At 41.6% G+C, this 17,877-nt stretch overlaps 1 protein-coding gene across 2 annotated transcripts in view; it reads left to right on the top strand.

The window, feature by feature from the left end:
- The first annotated feature begins 1,133 nt into the window (after positions 1–1,133).
- RNF38 (ring finger protein 38) overlaps positions 1,134–17,877 on the top strand; it is a 129,619-nt gene continuing 112,875 nt past the window's right edge. For both annotated transcript variants that reach the window (XM_040267417.1, XM_040267341.1), the window contains exon 1: positions 1,134–1,203. The gene's annotated coding sequence lies outside the window, so the exon portion shown is untranslated. The remainder of the gene's footprint in view (positions 1,204–17,877) is intronic.

The raw sequence follows: 17,877 nt of genomic DNA, 5'->3' as shown, positions 1-17,877 counted from the left end.
CAAAAGCCTTTCTGCACCGCACAGCCTCTCCTTTTGAGACTAGGCCCAGCCGAGTTGGATGGCTTCCTGCAAGTCTTTTAACAACAAGGGCGTTTAAAGTAGGAAAGAGGAAGAGAAAGTCAGAAAAGGGGCGAGGGCCCAGGGCTGAGCCAGATTTTTGGCTTCTGTTCATAATTCAAGATGGGTCTCTAGATTCAAAGAAGGCAGCACACCTCCATTCGTTTCGTTTCTGCATCTGCTACCCTCTGTGGGTCCGCAGGGATTGATTCATCACTGAGATACCCCCCAAGAAGAGAAGGAAGAGTTTCTGTCCTAAGTGTCTGAAAAGGAAAAACTTTGAGAAAACACCCAAGAGAGGGAGAGGAGAGGAGGCTGTGCTCTAGTGTGGGAAGAGGTGGAGGAAGGAGGCCAAGGCGGCACAACCCATGGAATGGGAGCCTGCGGGCGGGCGCGCTGGCGGGCAGCAGCTACCCGGGCCAAGCTCCGGGCAAACTCGCAGGAGCCAACGCCGGCACCAGAGGCAGCCGCGACGGAGCCCAGGTGCACCCGGGCCTGGGTCGCTAGAGGCCTGGCCCCGGAGGCCTGCGGCCGCGCCCCGGAGGCGGACCGGGGGCGGAGCAGCCCCCGAAGCTGGGCTCTCCCGGCAGACGGCCCTCAGCCTCCCCGCCTCAGCGAGCGGCAGCGGCAGAGGATGCCCCACGGCGCCGCCCGCCCAGCCCCAGAGCCTCGGTCTGCGGAGGAGCCCGCCGCCCATTGGCGGCTGGGGCGCTGCGTCCCCGCCCCCCTCCGCGTCCCCGCCCCCTCCGCCGCCGCTGCCGCTTCCCGGCTCCTCCTCCTCCCCCTCCGGGAGCCGCCTCTGTCGCCGCCACCGCCACTGCCGCTGCCGGCCGGGGCCCAGCCAGTGCCTGCCGCGCCGGAGTCGAGTCGCAGCCGGAGCCGCTGCCCGCGGCCCCGCCATGAGCGGAAGCGCCGCCGCCGCGGTCGCCGCCGCAGCCGCCTCAGCAGCCGCGGCCGCCGCGCACTTCCAGCCTCAGTCGTCGTCTCCCAGGCCGGGCCCCGCCGAGCTCGGGCCCCCGCGCCGCCTGCGCGCCCCGCCGCCCCGGCTCGAGCCCCCTGCCGCCGGCCGCCTCAGCCCTCCGGGCCACGGGCCTCTCCGGCCGGGCGCCCAGGGTGGCGGCGCCTGCGGCCGAGCGCCGGGAGCAGGTACGGGGTCCAGGAGCGGGCCAGGCGGGGAGGGGCGTGGGTTGATCCCGGGGATGGGGGTGGGCAGAGGCGTGCGGTCCAGCAGCCCGGCCCCACGGAGGGGGTGGAGCGTTGTCCGGGTTAGGTTTGTCCAGCCCCGGAGCCCCTGGGAGTCCTGCGTCCTCGCTGTGCCGAGCGGCTCACAAAGCGTTTTCCCACCCAGTTGCTAACCGCCCCCTTCCTCTTCCCCGCCCCCCAAGAGTGGGCAGAGCAGGACCTCTCCAGGTCTCCGCTGGGCGGAGGAGGAAACTGAGGCTTACTGGGGGAAGTGACTTGCCCAAGGTCACATAGCCGGCGAGAGTCGTAGCCTGGCTGAGACCCAGGACCACTCTGGGCTGGCCCGGGCCCCGAGTAGGGGGCGCTGGAAGGAGGAAGAGCCCCCAGCCCCGAAGAACTGATGTTGATCGCGGAGGAGGGGGCGCTAGGCCCGTCCCCAGGCACGCCCACCCGGCGCTTTGGGGCTAGTTTAGGAGGAAGCATCTGTTGCGGGCTGGGACGGCGGACGGCGGCGGATTTGGGAGCTTGGTGGTTGTGCTGGGATTTCGATTTGGGGATCCGCAGGAGAGACTCCTGTGAGGTTGTGCTCTCGGGGAAGAGGGCTTTCTTGAGTGAGTGGGTCAGAGCTTCGGAAACTTCTGATCGCGGGGACCATTTGGTCTCTGCCAGGCCACCTTCCCCACCATTGCACGGTTTAAACCAATCCAGCTGGAATTAATAGGAGGGAGGCCTGCTTGCTTTTGTGGAGACGCTGGTAAGGTGTCTTTTCCACGAAACGGCCCGAGTTTCGTTCATGCCCCAAACAAGTGTATATATGACCCTCTTAAAAGGCGTTTCTGCTACAGAAAAACCAAGTGAGGTTTTCCCTGGTGGTCTGGACTTGTCACACTTGGGTAACCCTCAGAGAAAGAACAGCTGTCCTGGGCATGAAAAGGGGGAAGGAAGTGAGAGGATCAGGATTAGGCACACCCGCCTGCCTGGTATGGATTTGGGACGTGTACCCCTTGGGATTCCCGTTTTTCTTTCGAGTGGGTTGTTTTTATTGTAGATACATCTTGGAAAGGAACTTGAGGTTCTAGAGGTAACAAAGATAGAGGAGGGTCCCGTGGAGCGAGAAAATGGAAGCTGTGGAATAGGGGGAACGGAGAGGGTATTTTGTCATTGTGGGGGAAGGGAGATGAAAGGGTTGCTGAAGGGAGGGAGACAGTGTCTAGTGTCGAGAAAAAGATTGGACTGTTTCAGAGAGGGAGCCAAAGGTATAGAGCTTGAAAGGAGTCCTAGAGGAGGATGGTGTCTTACAGGGTTGAGTAATAGGTATTGGTCGGCAATCTCTTCATTTTCTTTGAATAAAGACTGTTGTAAGTACTTTTACATAAATGTTTTAGCTGTTCTGCTCCCCACCCCCATTCTCTGTCGGCTTCTAAGGCAGGCCTATAGTATTGTCTTGGAAGTAAGGCTTGACAAAAGAGGGAAGGGAAAGGCTAATTAGCAAATGCATTAATTAGGGCCCTTTGTCCAGGATGATTCCTTGTTTAAGTCAGCTGTTTTCTTGCTGCCCTCCTGCACCTCAGCTTTCAGTTGTGGTGGCTGTCGGCAAGGTTCTTTGGCAACAGCTCCCTTGATTCAGATAAGATGGTTACATTTTTTTAGAAAACTGAGAAAAACGTATTTGACAGATACACATAAAAGCATGAAAATTTACTTGTCAAAAACTTAAAATCAGGGAAATGCAAATTGAAACATCATTGAGATGCCATTTCACACTTATCAGATTGGCAAAAATTAAATGCTGTGATAATAAAATATTAGGTTATGAGGAAGTCATCTATATACTGCTAGTGGGAATGTAAATAGATACAGCCATCACAGAGAGTAACATGATGTCTGGTTGAAGGAGGGCAGTCAAACCTATTTACCTAAAATGCCCATTTCTGGGTATATACTTTAAGAAATCTTTGCACACTTGTCCAAGAAAATAAGTACAAGAATGTTCATTGCTGCTTAAATGTCCACCAACAGGGAAATACATAAATTGTTAGATAGTCCCACACAATTGAGTATTATAGCACTGTGAAAAATAAACTGTAGCTGCATGCATTAAAATGGTTGAATCTTAACATAATATGGAGTGGGCGAGCAAGTAACAGAAGAGTTATTAGAGAATGTTTCCACTTGCATAAAATCTGAAAACATGCACAGTAATGTTTTCTGTGTCTGTGTGCGCTCAGTCGTGTCCAACTCTGCGACCCCATGGACTGCAGCCTGCCAGGCTGCTCTGTCCATGGGAGGAATACTGGAGTGAGTTGTCACATCCTCCTCCAGGGGATCTTCCCAACCCAAGAATTGAACCCGTGTCTTTTGCATTGGCAAGCGGATTCTTTATCACTGAGCCACCTGGGACGCTCCCTGTATGTGTGTACATATGTGGTAATAGTATAAAAACATTCATGGTAGCAACACCAAATTCAGAGAAGTGGTTCTCTCATAAGAGTGGATGAGGAATGGAATTGGTCAGGAGTACACAGAGGGACACACAGAGGGCTTTAATTATATCTAGTATTCTGTTATTAAGTCTGAATCAGACAATTGCAAATTAAGATTTGCTTATCTTTAATGTAGGGTACAGGGATATTCATTATATTATTTTAAATTTTTTTCAGATGTTTGAAATATTTCTCACATGCAAAACAATTTCTTGTTTACATAGCACAAGGGTTTTGTGCCATAATAACGAAAGTCTGGCTGCAGGCTCTAGCCCTGCACAGCCGGTTAGGCATGCTGGCTGGTGATCTTTTTCTCATCCCTTTTTGACCTGCAAAGCCTAGATTTGTGATGGATGACTTTTATTTTGGAACAGCTGATAAGGCACGTGGAGGATTTCCCAGTCTTTCTAAACTTTCTGGTGGACCTAGGTCAGCAGTTTGAGCTTTATCAAAATATGAGTGTGCCAGGACATTTTCACCCATCAGATGTAGAGAGGGACCCAGAAATCTGATTCTGAACATGTTCCCTTGTAGATTCTGATGCACACTGGAGTTTGAGACCACTGCCTTAGGTTTCTTCTGACTCTGGGCTGTGGTCCTTCTCAGCTTTGCCCAGTCTGTCCCCTGGACTGCCTTCTGTTGTTGCTCCTGCATGACTGGGACTAATTTGGACTCATGAGATATTTAGCTCTTTTTCAGGGCATAAAAGAATGATAGGGTTGGAAGCCATTGGATATTAAACCCTTCATAATCTGGGTTGTCGATTCCTCTTACTTTCATGCAGGTATCCAAGAGGCCCACCACCTACTAGGGCTCTTTATTGGGTTTTACAAACTTTAACCACACGTATCACTATATATAGTTTTATAGTTAGTGCAGAGGCAAAAATAGTGTCTGACTGAGAAGGAAAACTAGCAAATTGGAGAAAGTAAGCCCCCAGAGGTAAATGTATGTGATCTTGCCTTTCTCTGTAGATAATAGTGATTGAGTGTTTTAACTTAGCACATGCATTTGAAGTTCAGTTATTTGAACCTGTAGTCAAAGATTAGGGGCTTTAGGAACAACTCATTATTACTCTGGACAGAAGAGTTTCCTTTCTCCCAAATTTGCTACTTTTCCTTCTTTCTAGACCCTTTTCCTCTAGTCCTAATATGTTTATGAATGAATTTATATTAACGTGTGAGGATTTCTGGTGATGAAATATGTGAAATGCCTGTTTGCCATTGGTGAAGTTCTTTCTGGAAACCTATTTTAGAGGTGCAGTTTTGCCCCAGGTACGCTTTTATAGGGCGGCTGATATAGGGTTGTGTAACTTATGCTCAGCCCAGGACACTTGTTTTGTTTCTCAAGTGGGAGTACAAACCCATTTTGTGCTCCCACTTACCAAGATGCACATGTGTGGAACTGTCCCCTTAGTTGGACACCCTTTTCTAATCCTCATAAAGGTGCTCTCTGAACTAGCATGGCCCTGTGGCTTTGGAACTGTTGTTCAAGCTGTTACCTGTCTATACTCATCACAGGCTCTGCGGATAGGGCTGGTCACTGTTGGTCCTGGCTCTCCGCAAGAGTTTTCTTTTTGTGAACTTCTCATGGGAAGGGACTTACCCCTGCCTCTTCATTACCAAGCTCAGTTGAATCAAAGAGTTCAGCTCAAAATTGTAAAATTTGTTATGGGTGTAGAGAAATGTGTACAGAACAAACAATTTGAAAAATACCATTATTTATGGAAAGACAATGAGAAAGAAATCATTGAAAAGACAGAAGCATCTGGTAAGCAAAGGAAAGTAGCTGTGTGCCACATTTGCTTTTGCATTCATATAGTGCTCATTTTGAGGGGGAAATTCAGTGCTATTTTTTTCTCTTCCTATTTCTCTCTGCAGTAGCATTCCTGAATTTCTTAGGACCTGAGGCTTTTTAGCCAGTTTGGAAAATATTTACCCATTTGTATTTTCCATTAAGTGGTTGTTTACGTTTCCTGCTGTTTCATTTTTTCTTGGAGAGAGAGGAAGGGGGAGTGCTGAACCAGGGACAAGACTGGACTTCCTACTGCTTCTGCAAATAATGGCAGTGTGTTTTTCAGAGCAGTTGTCATGGAAGAGTGCTGTTCTGCGAGCTCGAGAGGTACAATTTGAAATGGTTTCTGTTGCTGTTTTTATTATTATTTTTAAATGTGAGCGAGGGTAATGGATAGAGGGTACCATTGTGCTTTTGTTGCTGTCTTAAAGAAAATTTTTTTTTAATGTATGCAAATAAAACCGAAAATGTTTGACAAAAGTAGTCTTCTGTCCATACAAGGAGAATAAACAATTCTTACCCGAAGCAGTTTCAGGTTTTTTTTTTTTTCCTGTTTTTATTTTAAATGGATATTAGTGCTATTCTAGGGACTGCTTTGGCAGTTAACCAGAGTGATGTTGGGCAGATGGAGGAGAATGGTGGGATTATTGTGTTAGCCTTTAACAGCAGCTCCTTCCAGTCATGATATGGAAAGCTATCACTGCATTGTCTGCTTTTGTGATAAAATATGCATAGAAATGAGGGAGAGTGTGTAAGTTTTGATATGACCATTTGACCCTGTTGATAGAAGGGAAGAAATGATAAAGAGGAAGAAGTACATACATGGAAGAGAGAGCTGCAAGCAGTCAAGTAATAGAATATTTTGTAGTGCTTCTGGGATGTTCCTTGAGTCGAAAGTTACCTGTCAGTATCTGTTCTGCCTCAGCACCTTTGATTTCAATGTTTGCAGATGGTGCTCACTGATCTTCAGTTAAAGTCTGTTTTATTGTTACAGAGCTGGAAAGTGAGTGGTTTTGAAGACTTAGACTGAAGTAGTAGGGTGGGCATCATTTCATAATCACTTTTGCAGTTAGGAGATAGGACTCATAATTAACAAAAATATTTTTGTTTGGCTTTTGGGCTACCTTTTTTTTTTTTTTTTTTTTTTCATTTTAATAGATTTGTCTTCCTGTGTAGATTTCTGTTGATGCCTGAATACATGTTTGAATGAGCACTTATTGGGTGGTTGCCAGTGATTCATGGGATGATGGCGTCACTGTCAGAGACTTCATTACCTGAAGTACTGAGAACAGCACAAAGGAGGATATCTCAGCCACAGCTTTCTTTTCTCCTGCTTTTCATGCTTCCTCCTGGGCTTCGTGGTGATCTTTCTGTCTGTCAGGATAGGCCCAGTCCTTTCCTCTCCTCGTGGGAGGGGTACAGAGGCTTTGCAGAACCTTTGGGCTGGACACCCATGAGTAAAACCCCTCAAACAATATTGAACCAGACCCGAGGGCCACCAGAATGGCCCCAGCTCCTCTTCTTTCCTTGCTGCTTATGTTGCCACCACCGACCCTTTGTGGTGGAGCTTGGAATGTGCCCCCCTTCACCCCAATCATACAAAAAGGCTTTGTGTTTGGAGGATGTTTTAAAGGAAGGATCACTGTAACTATAATTCCCTAAGCACAACCAAGTAATGGGGGCATGCAGGGTAAAGATGGTATCCAAGTACTTGTTGGTAGGGAGAAGTCAGGAGGGGGTTAAAATCATCTGGAGACAGTACCAAAATGATGGATAATGGAGCGTTGTTGGTAATGCTGACGGGAATGTGTTTAAGTGAATACTTCTCAGGGTTTTAAATTCTAATACTTGCAAGATACTTGAAGCTTTAAAAAGCACAAGACAGCCAGAACTTTTTTCCCCCTAGTCTAAAATTGTAACTGAAAAGTACTTTAGAAGAAGGTATGTAGAAATCCAGGCCTACTTTGCTTTATGTTTGTGTTGCCAGAATGATTGATTGCCCAGGAAAGCCAAATAGATAACTTACTTATTATCCAGGGGGGACTCTTGCTAATCTGTTTGTTTTTAAGTTTCTAAAAGTTAGCACTGACTGACATTTTGGGAAGCTGATTTTCCCCTACCACCACCAGGAAAAAAAAAAAATCAACTAATACAGGGATATGTGCTTAGTAGGTCTTCCTTTGTGGCTTAGTGGTAAAGAATTGCCTGCCAGTGCAGGAGATGTGGGTCCGATCTCTGGGTTGGGAAGATCCCCTGGAGGAGGAGATGGCAACCCACTCCAGTATTCTTGCCTTGGAAATTTCACAGACAGAGCGCCTAGTGGGCTACAGTCCGCCAAAGAGTCTGACACACCTTAGCGACTAAACAACAAAATGTGCTTGGTAACCTCTTACATCAACCATCCTGTCATGGTGCGCTTCTGGGCTCTGTTGACGATCAGTCTTCTGGAGAACCCTGTTTACTGTGTTAGCTATTAGTATGTTACTTTAACTAGTTTCTTACACTTCTTTCTTTCTTCTCCTCCCTCCCTCACTCTCTTTCTCTTCTCCTTCCCCATTTTTATTGACGAATAAAATTGTGCGTATTTAAACTGTGCAACATGATGGTTTGGTATTTGTCTACATGGTGAAATGATTACAACGATCAGGTTAATTAACACATTCATTACCTCACATAGCTACCTTTTTTTTTTTTTTTGGTGAGAATGCTTAAGATCTATTCTCTTAGCAAATTTCAGGCAAAGTACTGTTAACTATAGTCACCATACTGTACATGAGAGCCTCAGAACTTACCTGTCTTAATAACTAAAGGCTTGTGCCCTTCAGCCAGCATCTCATTTCCTCCACTCCTGAGGCCCTGCCCTGGTAACCACCATTCTACTCTTTGTTTCTATCAGTTTGGCTTTTTAAATTTAAAAACAAATTTTTTTCATTCTGCATGTAAGTGAAATCTTATAGTATTTGTCTTTCTCTTTTTGGCTTATTTCATTTTACATTATTTCCTCCAGTTATATCTATGTTTTTGCAAATGGAAGGATCTCCTTTCTTTATGGCTGAATAATATTCCATCGTATCCATTTACCCAACTTCTTCATTCATTCATTCATCAGACACTTGGGGTCTTTATCTTCGCTATTGTGAATAATGCTGTGATGAACATGGGAGTACAGACATCTTGAGGAAATCTGCCTTAAATTTATTATCACTTAAGAATACTGGGTAGTCCATACAAAGATATTGCCCAGATAATCCTTAAAAACACTGTACCTATTTAACAGCTAAATTTTGTGATATTTGAAAATATACAGGGTTCCATTTTATCTGCTTTTAATGAAATGTAAGGTTGATTTCCTCCTATCTCCCCCCCACCCCAGTTTTAGGTACATATATTGCTCAGCATTGACTTACATTTTACCACTGTTACTCAGTTACTTCATTTGCTTCATTTATAATACATATTTCTTACAGTATATATACAAATAGCCTCTGATGGTTTACTTCACTGCTCTCTGGTGGCCAGTAAAAGTAATGATAAAACATTTATTGAATGCCTACTATATACCAGACACAGTGAGAATTTCAGATTTGATTCAGATATGCCACAGTTTAGCAATAGACTCTGACTGTGTGTTAGCTGACCAAACAAATTTTTTGGATCTGCTAACCCCTAATAAGAGGGCAGAGAACATCAAAATTGCATAAATAATAGTGATATGATATAATCATGATAATTAATATTGCTAAAGCACAGATCTAATCAGATCACAAACTTAAGTGACGGCCTTATAAGAAAAAGAAATATTTTTTGGTTTGGCATTTGAGGCCAGCATAATTGGGTCTTCATTATTCCAGTTGCTGCTGTTCTTCATGGATATTCTACAGGGAAGTATAATACCCTGTTCTCCATATATTTGTGTATCACTTTTTCACCTCTGTTCCTTTGTTGCTTCAGCTTGGAATGCCTATCTTCTTCCTCCAGTTTTTCCAAATCATACATACTAGTTTTTTAATATCTAGTGGTCATTTACTGTGTGCTTGTTATGTGCAAGGCTCTGTTCTAAGTGGTTTACCTGGATTAATTAATTTCATTTTCACTACAGTCCTCTAAGATTGATGCTTTTATTATCCTTATTGTGCAGATGAAGAAACAAGATTGAATATAAGCAAAGGTGATTACTGTCTTGGCCACTAAAGGGAATTTGCAGTCCAGCTGTACCTTTGCTCCTCCTGAGAAATGTGCCCCTCCCCCCTTTTTAAAGTTCTAACTTTTTGTGTTGGGATTATTTATTATAATTAATTTCCTTTTTAGTCATTTATTACTTTCCCACATAACATGGAGTAGGAGTACCTGCATTGGAGTGGGTTCACTTCAGATCAGGCATGTTTAAATTGCTTCTTAGAAGATCTCCCGTGTTCTGTGATTCTGAACACTGGCTTTAACTTGCTGCTTGTTTGGTCACTTAAGCAGATATAAAACTTTTCATGGAGAAAGTTGGCCCTACTCAGAATCCCACCTTTTTGTGGGATTTCCCTCTCTGAAATTAGTACAAGAATGGATGTTAGACTTCTTTTTAACCTTCTTAATTTCCATAATGAACTTTGATTTGTCACAAGCTAAAGCATAAACATGTCCCTTTATTCAGTGGTATAGAATATGAATATTTCAGGTGTCAGCTGGAGAGCCTGGTGCTTTGTTGATGCTGTCTGACATAGTAGATTATTTGGGGAGGATAATGTAGGATGGAGTGGTATGGTTAAGTCCTGTCCAGCTCTTGCAATCCCATGGACTGTAGCCTGCCAGGCTCCTCTGTCCATGGGATTCTCCAGGCAAGAATACTGGAGTGAGTTGCCATTTCCTTCTCCACAGGATCTTCCTGACCCAGGAATAGAACCTTGGTCTCCTGCATTGCAGTAGATTCTTTACCTACTGAGCTATGAGGGAAGCCCTAATGTAAGATGGTGCTGCTGCTAAGTCGCTTCAGTCGTGTCCGACTCTGTGTGACCCCATAGACGGCAGCCCACCAGGCTCCACTGTCCTTGGGATTCTCCAGGCAAGAACAATGGAGTGGGTTGCCATTTCCTTCTCCACTAATGTAAGATAGTGGTTCCTGAATGAACTACTTAACTTAGTTGGTATGCTTGTTAAAAATATTCTTTAGGTGGCCTACACTTGGAATCTGAGATTAAATTTTTTCAAGCAGTTACAGTGTTTCTAATATTATTTTATCGGTATTGTGGGCTTAATAGGCACTGGTGAGCCATCCATTTAGAAAATGTTCTGTGGGAAGGTGGGATTCTGAGGTCACAACCAGGTAAGATAGTTACAGACATTTGGAACATGGCATGTTTTTGAGTTGAGCACTGCCAACTCAGTCTTTTTCTTCTACTTCATTTATAGATACCTGGAAAGGAAAATGAATTCTCCTTTCAAATTACTAAGCAATATGAAAATTCATAGGAGTAAGATAGTGTTTCTATTGTTGAAAGTCACTTAGTCATGTCTGACTGACTCTTTGTGACCCCATGGACTGTAGCCCACCAGGCTTCTCTGGCCATGGAATTCTCTAGGCAAGAATACTGGAGTGGGTTGCCATTTTAAGGCAGAATAAAAGCTAATTAAATCCAGATAATTGAGGAATTTCCACCCACTTTCTGGTTTGCGTTTCTTTAAGAAACTTAGCATCAGAACATATCAGAACATAGTTACAGTATGTTTGGGGTTCTAATGAAAGACATTGTTGACTGTCTTTGCTATGTATGAAGAGTATGAGTCATGAAATCTTGTGATCTGATCATCCAATGTTTCTTTTAAAAACTGCATATATTGTTGAAAACAGAAATTACTATTCCATGATATTTTTAAGTTTTAACTTTAAATAAAAGCTACCATTGTGTGCTTAACAGCAACTAACAACAACAAATAAACCCAAAACTAACAAAGGCAACAAGTCAAAAGATATGCCTTCTTAAAGTGAATCTGTGTGGAATGCATGAGGTTATTAATATCTGTGAAATTAAAACTAAAGTACGAATTTGACTCTAGAATATTGTATATACTTTGAGTCTAGCTTTTGGTAGAACAAAGTCTTTAAATAAAAGAATTCTCTCTCAGTTGACATAAATGGTATCAACAAACATCTGTGTGAGGTGGGGGTAGAAATCAAACTAGTTTTACCATACCAAAATCTTTTTATAGCACTTTTGAGATGTAAGCATGTTTCTTTTCAAAATAGAATTGTTTGATGGAATAGTTATATAATTTTTCCTGATCCTGTGTAATTAAAAACCCAAGGCCCAAATTCAATTCAAGAAACTTCCTTTCTATGGAAGAAGAATTATCAAATTGAAAAGGGGCTTTAGAAATTTTGATTCTGAGATTTCTTTAAGACAGGAGAGGCCAGTCAAATTGGGTTTCAGCCCCACAGAATTGACTGTGTGACTTCCTAGTTCTGACGAGGTGGGGACTGTGTTACATTGGGGCGGGGCTTAAGCCTGGTAGGAACTAGAAGTGAAACTGGAAGTGCCTTAAAAAAGCAGATCGTTGTATTAGCTCGAGTTTGGCTGCCTTAAACAGCGAGACAGAATGATTCTCAAGCACAAATGTATATGTAGTTACTTTGGCAGATTTCCTGAGAGAGTCAACATGTTTGCCTGTGACTCAGGACAGACCTGAGACTCAATGGAGGAAAATGAGAGAAGAGCAAAGAAGAAGCTGAGTGAAGTAGGGGCTTTAGGGTGCAGGTTTTGCAAGAAACTTTCTGAACCTTTGAGGGTGGCAGCAGGAAATTAAAGGTGGAATTCTGGGGAGATTTTCCCTCCCTACAAGCTCTGTGGAGGGGAGGCTGCAGCATGGAATAGAGGGTAGATAAACTTGTAAATGTTGATGATGTTATCCTTGTTACAGCAGAAAAGGTATACCCCCCCTACCCTGTGCTTGTTTTAAGAGGATGGAGTCCCACTATAGTATTAGTGATACAAGCAAAGGTTAGCTAGTCGTATAATTTTATTATGCCTGGGGTTAACATTAACTTATTGACATTATTAATATGTTATTAACAATGTTATGACATTTAATGACATTAATTTAATGACATTAACATTGTCATTAAAATAAGTGAATACTTATTTTAAAAGAAAAATGAGAACTTAACAATATAATACTGACTCTTAAGAGCAATACATTTCCAGGGGGGTTTAATGGTAGTTATGTGCTATCCATCACGCACCAAGGATGACACTGCTAACATGCTCTACTGTGCTGATGTTTTTCCCACAGCAGTGGTAGATTTAAATTCACAGAGGTTAAAAACCACTGCTCTTTCTGCTGGCCTCCCTGCTTCCCATTCACAGAAACCACTGTTAGATACCTTGTGTGCAGATAGGTGCAGGTAATATGGATGAGGGTTAGGTTTATGGCCCAGGACCCTTTAATTTACTTATGCATCATGCTGGGATCTAGTTAAAAAGCAATTCCTAGCAAGGGCACAGGTGATGGAGTAGTGGAACTCAAACTTTAGCCTGCGTAGTGGTCATATGGAAGGCTGGTTAAAAGGAAGGTTACTGGACCCCACTTGCTGATTCACTGGAATCAGAAACTAGGGAGGGCCTTTTAAACAAATTCCTAGGTGATGCTAATGCAGCTGTTGGAGGGGGTTTGTGGTTATTTTGAGAGCCATTGAGGATGAGTATAAATAACTCTGAGGAGACTCAAACTGTTCCTCTTGGTTTCTTGAGTATTATTTTATACTGAACTGAAAATGGTGAAGGAAAAAAGGTTGCAGAAAGTAATAGAGTAATTAATACTGTTCATGTTAAGCAAATAATGCTTCATAAAACAATTCTACATGTTTTGTTGTGGTGATTATGTGTCTCTCTGTCTAGAAAAAAGTCAGTGACAGACCCCATCAAAATGATGAGAATAAAGATGATTACTTTCGGAGAAGGATCCAGGATTAATGGAGGGTGGGATTTTAACTTTCTGTGTAAGGTTTTCATTTTGTAATGATGATATTGTACTTCTATTTATGTAGTTAATTTTACAGAAAGGTAAAATAAATCTGGGTCAGATACCTTGCATTTACTTCTTCAGGCCTGTCCTTTACCCATTTCCACCTGGCTCTTTGCCACAGAGAGAGTTCCTAGATCTTCTGGTTTCTGGGTGGGTTCAGCCTTAAGAGGAGATTGAAAAGGAGGAGAAGAATGAGGTCAGAAGGTTTATTCTCTCTCCTCTCAGAATAGTTGGTCTTGTATTACCTGGGTTCTGGTGCTCTCTGTGTCCTGTCTTTTCTGGGGGCTGGAGCAATAATTGTTCTGCTTTTGCTAGCAGGTTCCTGTTCCTTCCCTGTGCTTTCTATAGGCCTAACCTCCCAACTTCATAATTATTCCTTTTATAAACAACCCCCCTTCAGATTATTCTAATTTGAGTTTGCCATCTCTTCACTGTTAGGGTAATAACTGATGGACTCTCCCTTGTTACTCCTCTCCTTACTATAATCCCAGAGATAGTATCAGTGTGATTTTGATGTGTGTTTCTTTCTAGATATTTGCTGTACACAGCGTGGCTCTCAAACAAATGAGTAAATAAAACACAAGGGATCATATTATACTTCCTGTTCTTTACATTGGTGTTTTTTTTTTTTTTTAACATCATACTATATATAGTGTGATTATCTTTCTACATCAGTGTAATCTACCTCATTTTTAATAACTGTGCAGTACTCCATTGTATTTGATAATGGATGTACCACAATGTAATCAGTTCCTTATATATTTAACATGACATTTTAAATTGTATACTGAATTTTCCTTAATACTTTAAATCTGTTTCTCACTCTCTTCTGTTGATCTGTCAGTATTCTGGCACCAGTATTGCATGTTTTACTTATTGTGGTTTTATATGGGTATTGGCTTTGTAGGGCAACTCCTTGTAGTATTCTTATTTTGGAAAAAGACCTTTGCCTTTCATTACATGCTTTTCCCTCATCTAGGTATATTTTTAAAAAGTTTTTGTCAGAGTTACTACAAAGTTTCCACTAGTGTACATATTGGAAAAACATTAAATTTATTAAGTTGGAAATAATTGATCTCATCACACTGTTGTGCCTTTTCATCCATTAATATGATTTTCCACCCCCAATTTTTTTTTGATGGTTCTGTAGCTTTTCTGAACTACCAGCAGTTAGTTCTCGTCCACATTGTCTGTAGATTTTTGAAAGTGTTAACAGGCACATAGGTACTGACATGTAGACTTGTTTGGTGAATCTTCATTATGTTTTCTGGACAACTGCACATGGGTCAGGTATGGGACGTTCTTTTTCCCTTTGGCCTAAACAGCTTTGTTGAGCCTAGTGTCCATGCACGCATTTGGGGTTCCCATCTCCTTCGTGGAAAATTGCTGGATTTCTTTTGAGTGCCTGAGGGGCATGCTTCTTGAAACCTACTCCAGGGATGCGCCTGCAAATGTTGATAGTGTATTAACTGGTCACCACCTCAGTGATGCTGACCCGCCCTTTTTTGTGGGAGGGGTTGGAAAGGAAGTTTCCAACAATTAAAAAAAAGTATTTTTATTTATTATAAGTTTGTCAAATGCCATTACTGGAGTTTTGTAGTTTAATTCACATGTCATTTCCATAGTATTTTATATTCTTCCTGCTTTTGACAGTGGGGTGTTTTTCATCATGTTTTTTGAGATTTGCTGATGTTAGGGAAAGCTGTTAACTTTGTATGTTTATTTAAAAACCTGCCAATTTCTTGAGCTCTTTTAGCCATTTTAATAATTTTTCGTAGGTTTTTCTTGGGCATTCCAGTTGGACAACTCTGTTATTGGCAAATTTGCTAATTTAGACTCCTCTTCAATACTTCCCTCTGTTATTTTTCTTTGTCATTTCAGCTGGCTAGACTGTAACATCCAGAAAATGTCATGTACTTGATTGTTGTCTAATGAGGCTGCCTCAGATGTGTTTCACTGTTCATTGTGGGGTTGACTATGGGTCTGAAACCTAGCAAGTTAAAGAAGTAGCATTTTTATTTATTATAAGTTTGTCAAATGCCTGCCAAACCTGTTATCTACCCTTAGAGGTTATGTCTTCTTTTTATTTATTTATGTACTGAATTAACATTAATCCATTTTTATTTTTATTTTATTTTCAATTTTTCTATAATCCATTTTCAGTATGGAATTATCTGTAAATTTCTGTAATGGATCTCATAGTACTCGATTGACTTGTTCATATTTAAGGCTTTGGTATATATTTAAGGAAGAAAAGGCTTGTGAATTTCCTTCCTTGTATCATCCTTGATATCAGGAGTTTGGAAGCATGGACAACTAGCCTTTTAGGAGGAGGGGCAGTAACCATTTTTATCTTGTTTTTTAGCTTATTCCATTTAGTTTTCGGTTTTTGTTTTATTGTGTGTGTGGTGGGGAGGTAGTCAATTTTGATAAAAATTTTTTTAAGAAAAATTCTTTTCAAGCTTTAAAAAAGTATCAATGAATTCATTGTTTTCTTTTACTTTTTAGAATTTTCTCTAAATGATTTTGTGAGCTGTATTTTGTTCTATTTTGATTAGATTAAAATCTCCTGACGTATTTCTTCATCTGTAAAATAGGTGTAATATAGGTATAATGAAAATGGGCCGATGTATGTGCCAACTATGTACTAAGCAATCAAATGATGGTTGCCGTTATTTTTTTAAAAAATGATTAACTTTTAGTCTTGGATCTATTCTATATTTTTGTATACTGATTGAGGAATTTTTGTTCTTTATTAAATTCTTTTTGTATACCTTAAAATATTTTTTTAAATGTGTGGGCTTCCTTGGTGGCTGAATTAGTAAAGAATCTGCCTGTAGTGCAGGAGACCTGGGTCCAGTCCCAGGGTGGAGGGGATCCGCTGGAGAAGGAAATAGCAACCACTTCAGTATTTTAGCCTGGAAAATCCCAAGGATAGAGGAACCCGGCAGGCTATAATCCATGGGGTCTCAGAGTCGGATACAACTTAGAGACTAAACCACCACGATACATGTATTGTCTTCTAATTATAAAAATGCAGATTGCAAAAAATTCAAATGTTACAGAAATATGTATTAAGAGAAAATAAAGTCCCTTTATTTGAATTCTTCAGGGATTAATGAGAATGGCTTGTTGTATATAATCATTGTGTGTGTGTTTACTATGCACATACATATATGTGTATGTGTGTAAATGTATTTAAAAATGGGGCCATCCTATATATATATTGTTCTGAAACTAGTTTCTGCTTTATATCTTGGATCTCTTTCCAAGTCAGTATTTATAGGTCTAGTTATTCTTTGCGAAAAGCTTTATTTGACATGTGATAATATGCATAAAACATGCACATTTTGTAAGTTTACCACTTAGTGAGTTATCACAGTGTGAATACACTTGTGTAACCAATAGTCAGATCATGAAATAATGTTATTACAGGGACCCCCAGGCACCTTCCATTGGGCTCCCTATCTCATTGTTCATAAAATTTAACAAGCTTGTTGAAATATAACTCATATATCATGCAGTTCACCCATACTAATTGTACAATTCAATGGCTTCTAATATTTTGGTATATTCATAATTATGCAGCCATCACCATTGTCTGATTCTAGAATCTTCTCATTCCCTGAAAAAGAAACCATGTACCCATTGGCAGTCGCTCTTCATTTTCTCCCACCTCAAGCCTAGGAAACTGCTATCTTCTTTTTCTATAGATTTGCCTATTCTGGACCTTTTATAGTAGAATCATACAATATATAGTCTTTTATGACTGGCTGCTTTCACTTAGCATAGTGTTTTCAGGTTCATCCATATTGTAACATATATCAATGCTTCATTCCTTTTCATGACCAAATAATATTCACTGTATGTATGTACTGCGTGTTATTTATCCATTTGTCGATTAATGGACATTTGGGTTGCATTCATTTTTGGACTGTTTGAGTAATGCTGCTGTGAATATTTGCATACTAGATTTTGTGTTTACATTGGTTTACATTTCTTTTAGGTACATAGACTCACAGACACACACACACGCGCGCGCATGCGCACACACACACACACACACACACACTCCACCCAGGAGTGAAATTACTGGGTCAGACTGTAACTATGTTTAGCATTTTGAGGAATTGCAAACTATTTTCCAAGGTGGTTGTACCATTTAATTTTACCAGCAATGTATGAGAGTCCTGACTTCATATTCTCATCAAAATCTGTTATGTCTTTTTTATTATAATCATCCTACTGGGGGTGCATTGGTATTTCATTGTGGTTTTGATTTGCATTTCCCTAGTGATTAATAATATTGAGCATCTTTTCATGCATTATTGATCCATGTAGATTTTAGAAAAAA

The sequence above is a fragment of the Oryx dammah genome, unplaced genomic scaffold (assembly GCF_014754425.2).
Source record: "Oryx dammah isolate SB20612 unplaced genomic scaffold, SCBI_Odam_1.1 HiC_scaffold_1, whole genome shotgun sequence".
NCBI lineage: Eukaryota > Metazoa > Chordata > Mammalia > Artiodactyla > Bovidae > Oryx > Oryx dammah.
The sequence above is the reverse complement of the archived record's forward strand: the minus strand, read 5'-3'. Positions and strand labels throughout refer to the sequence as shown.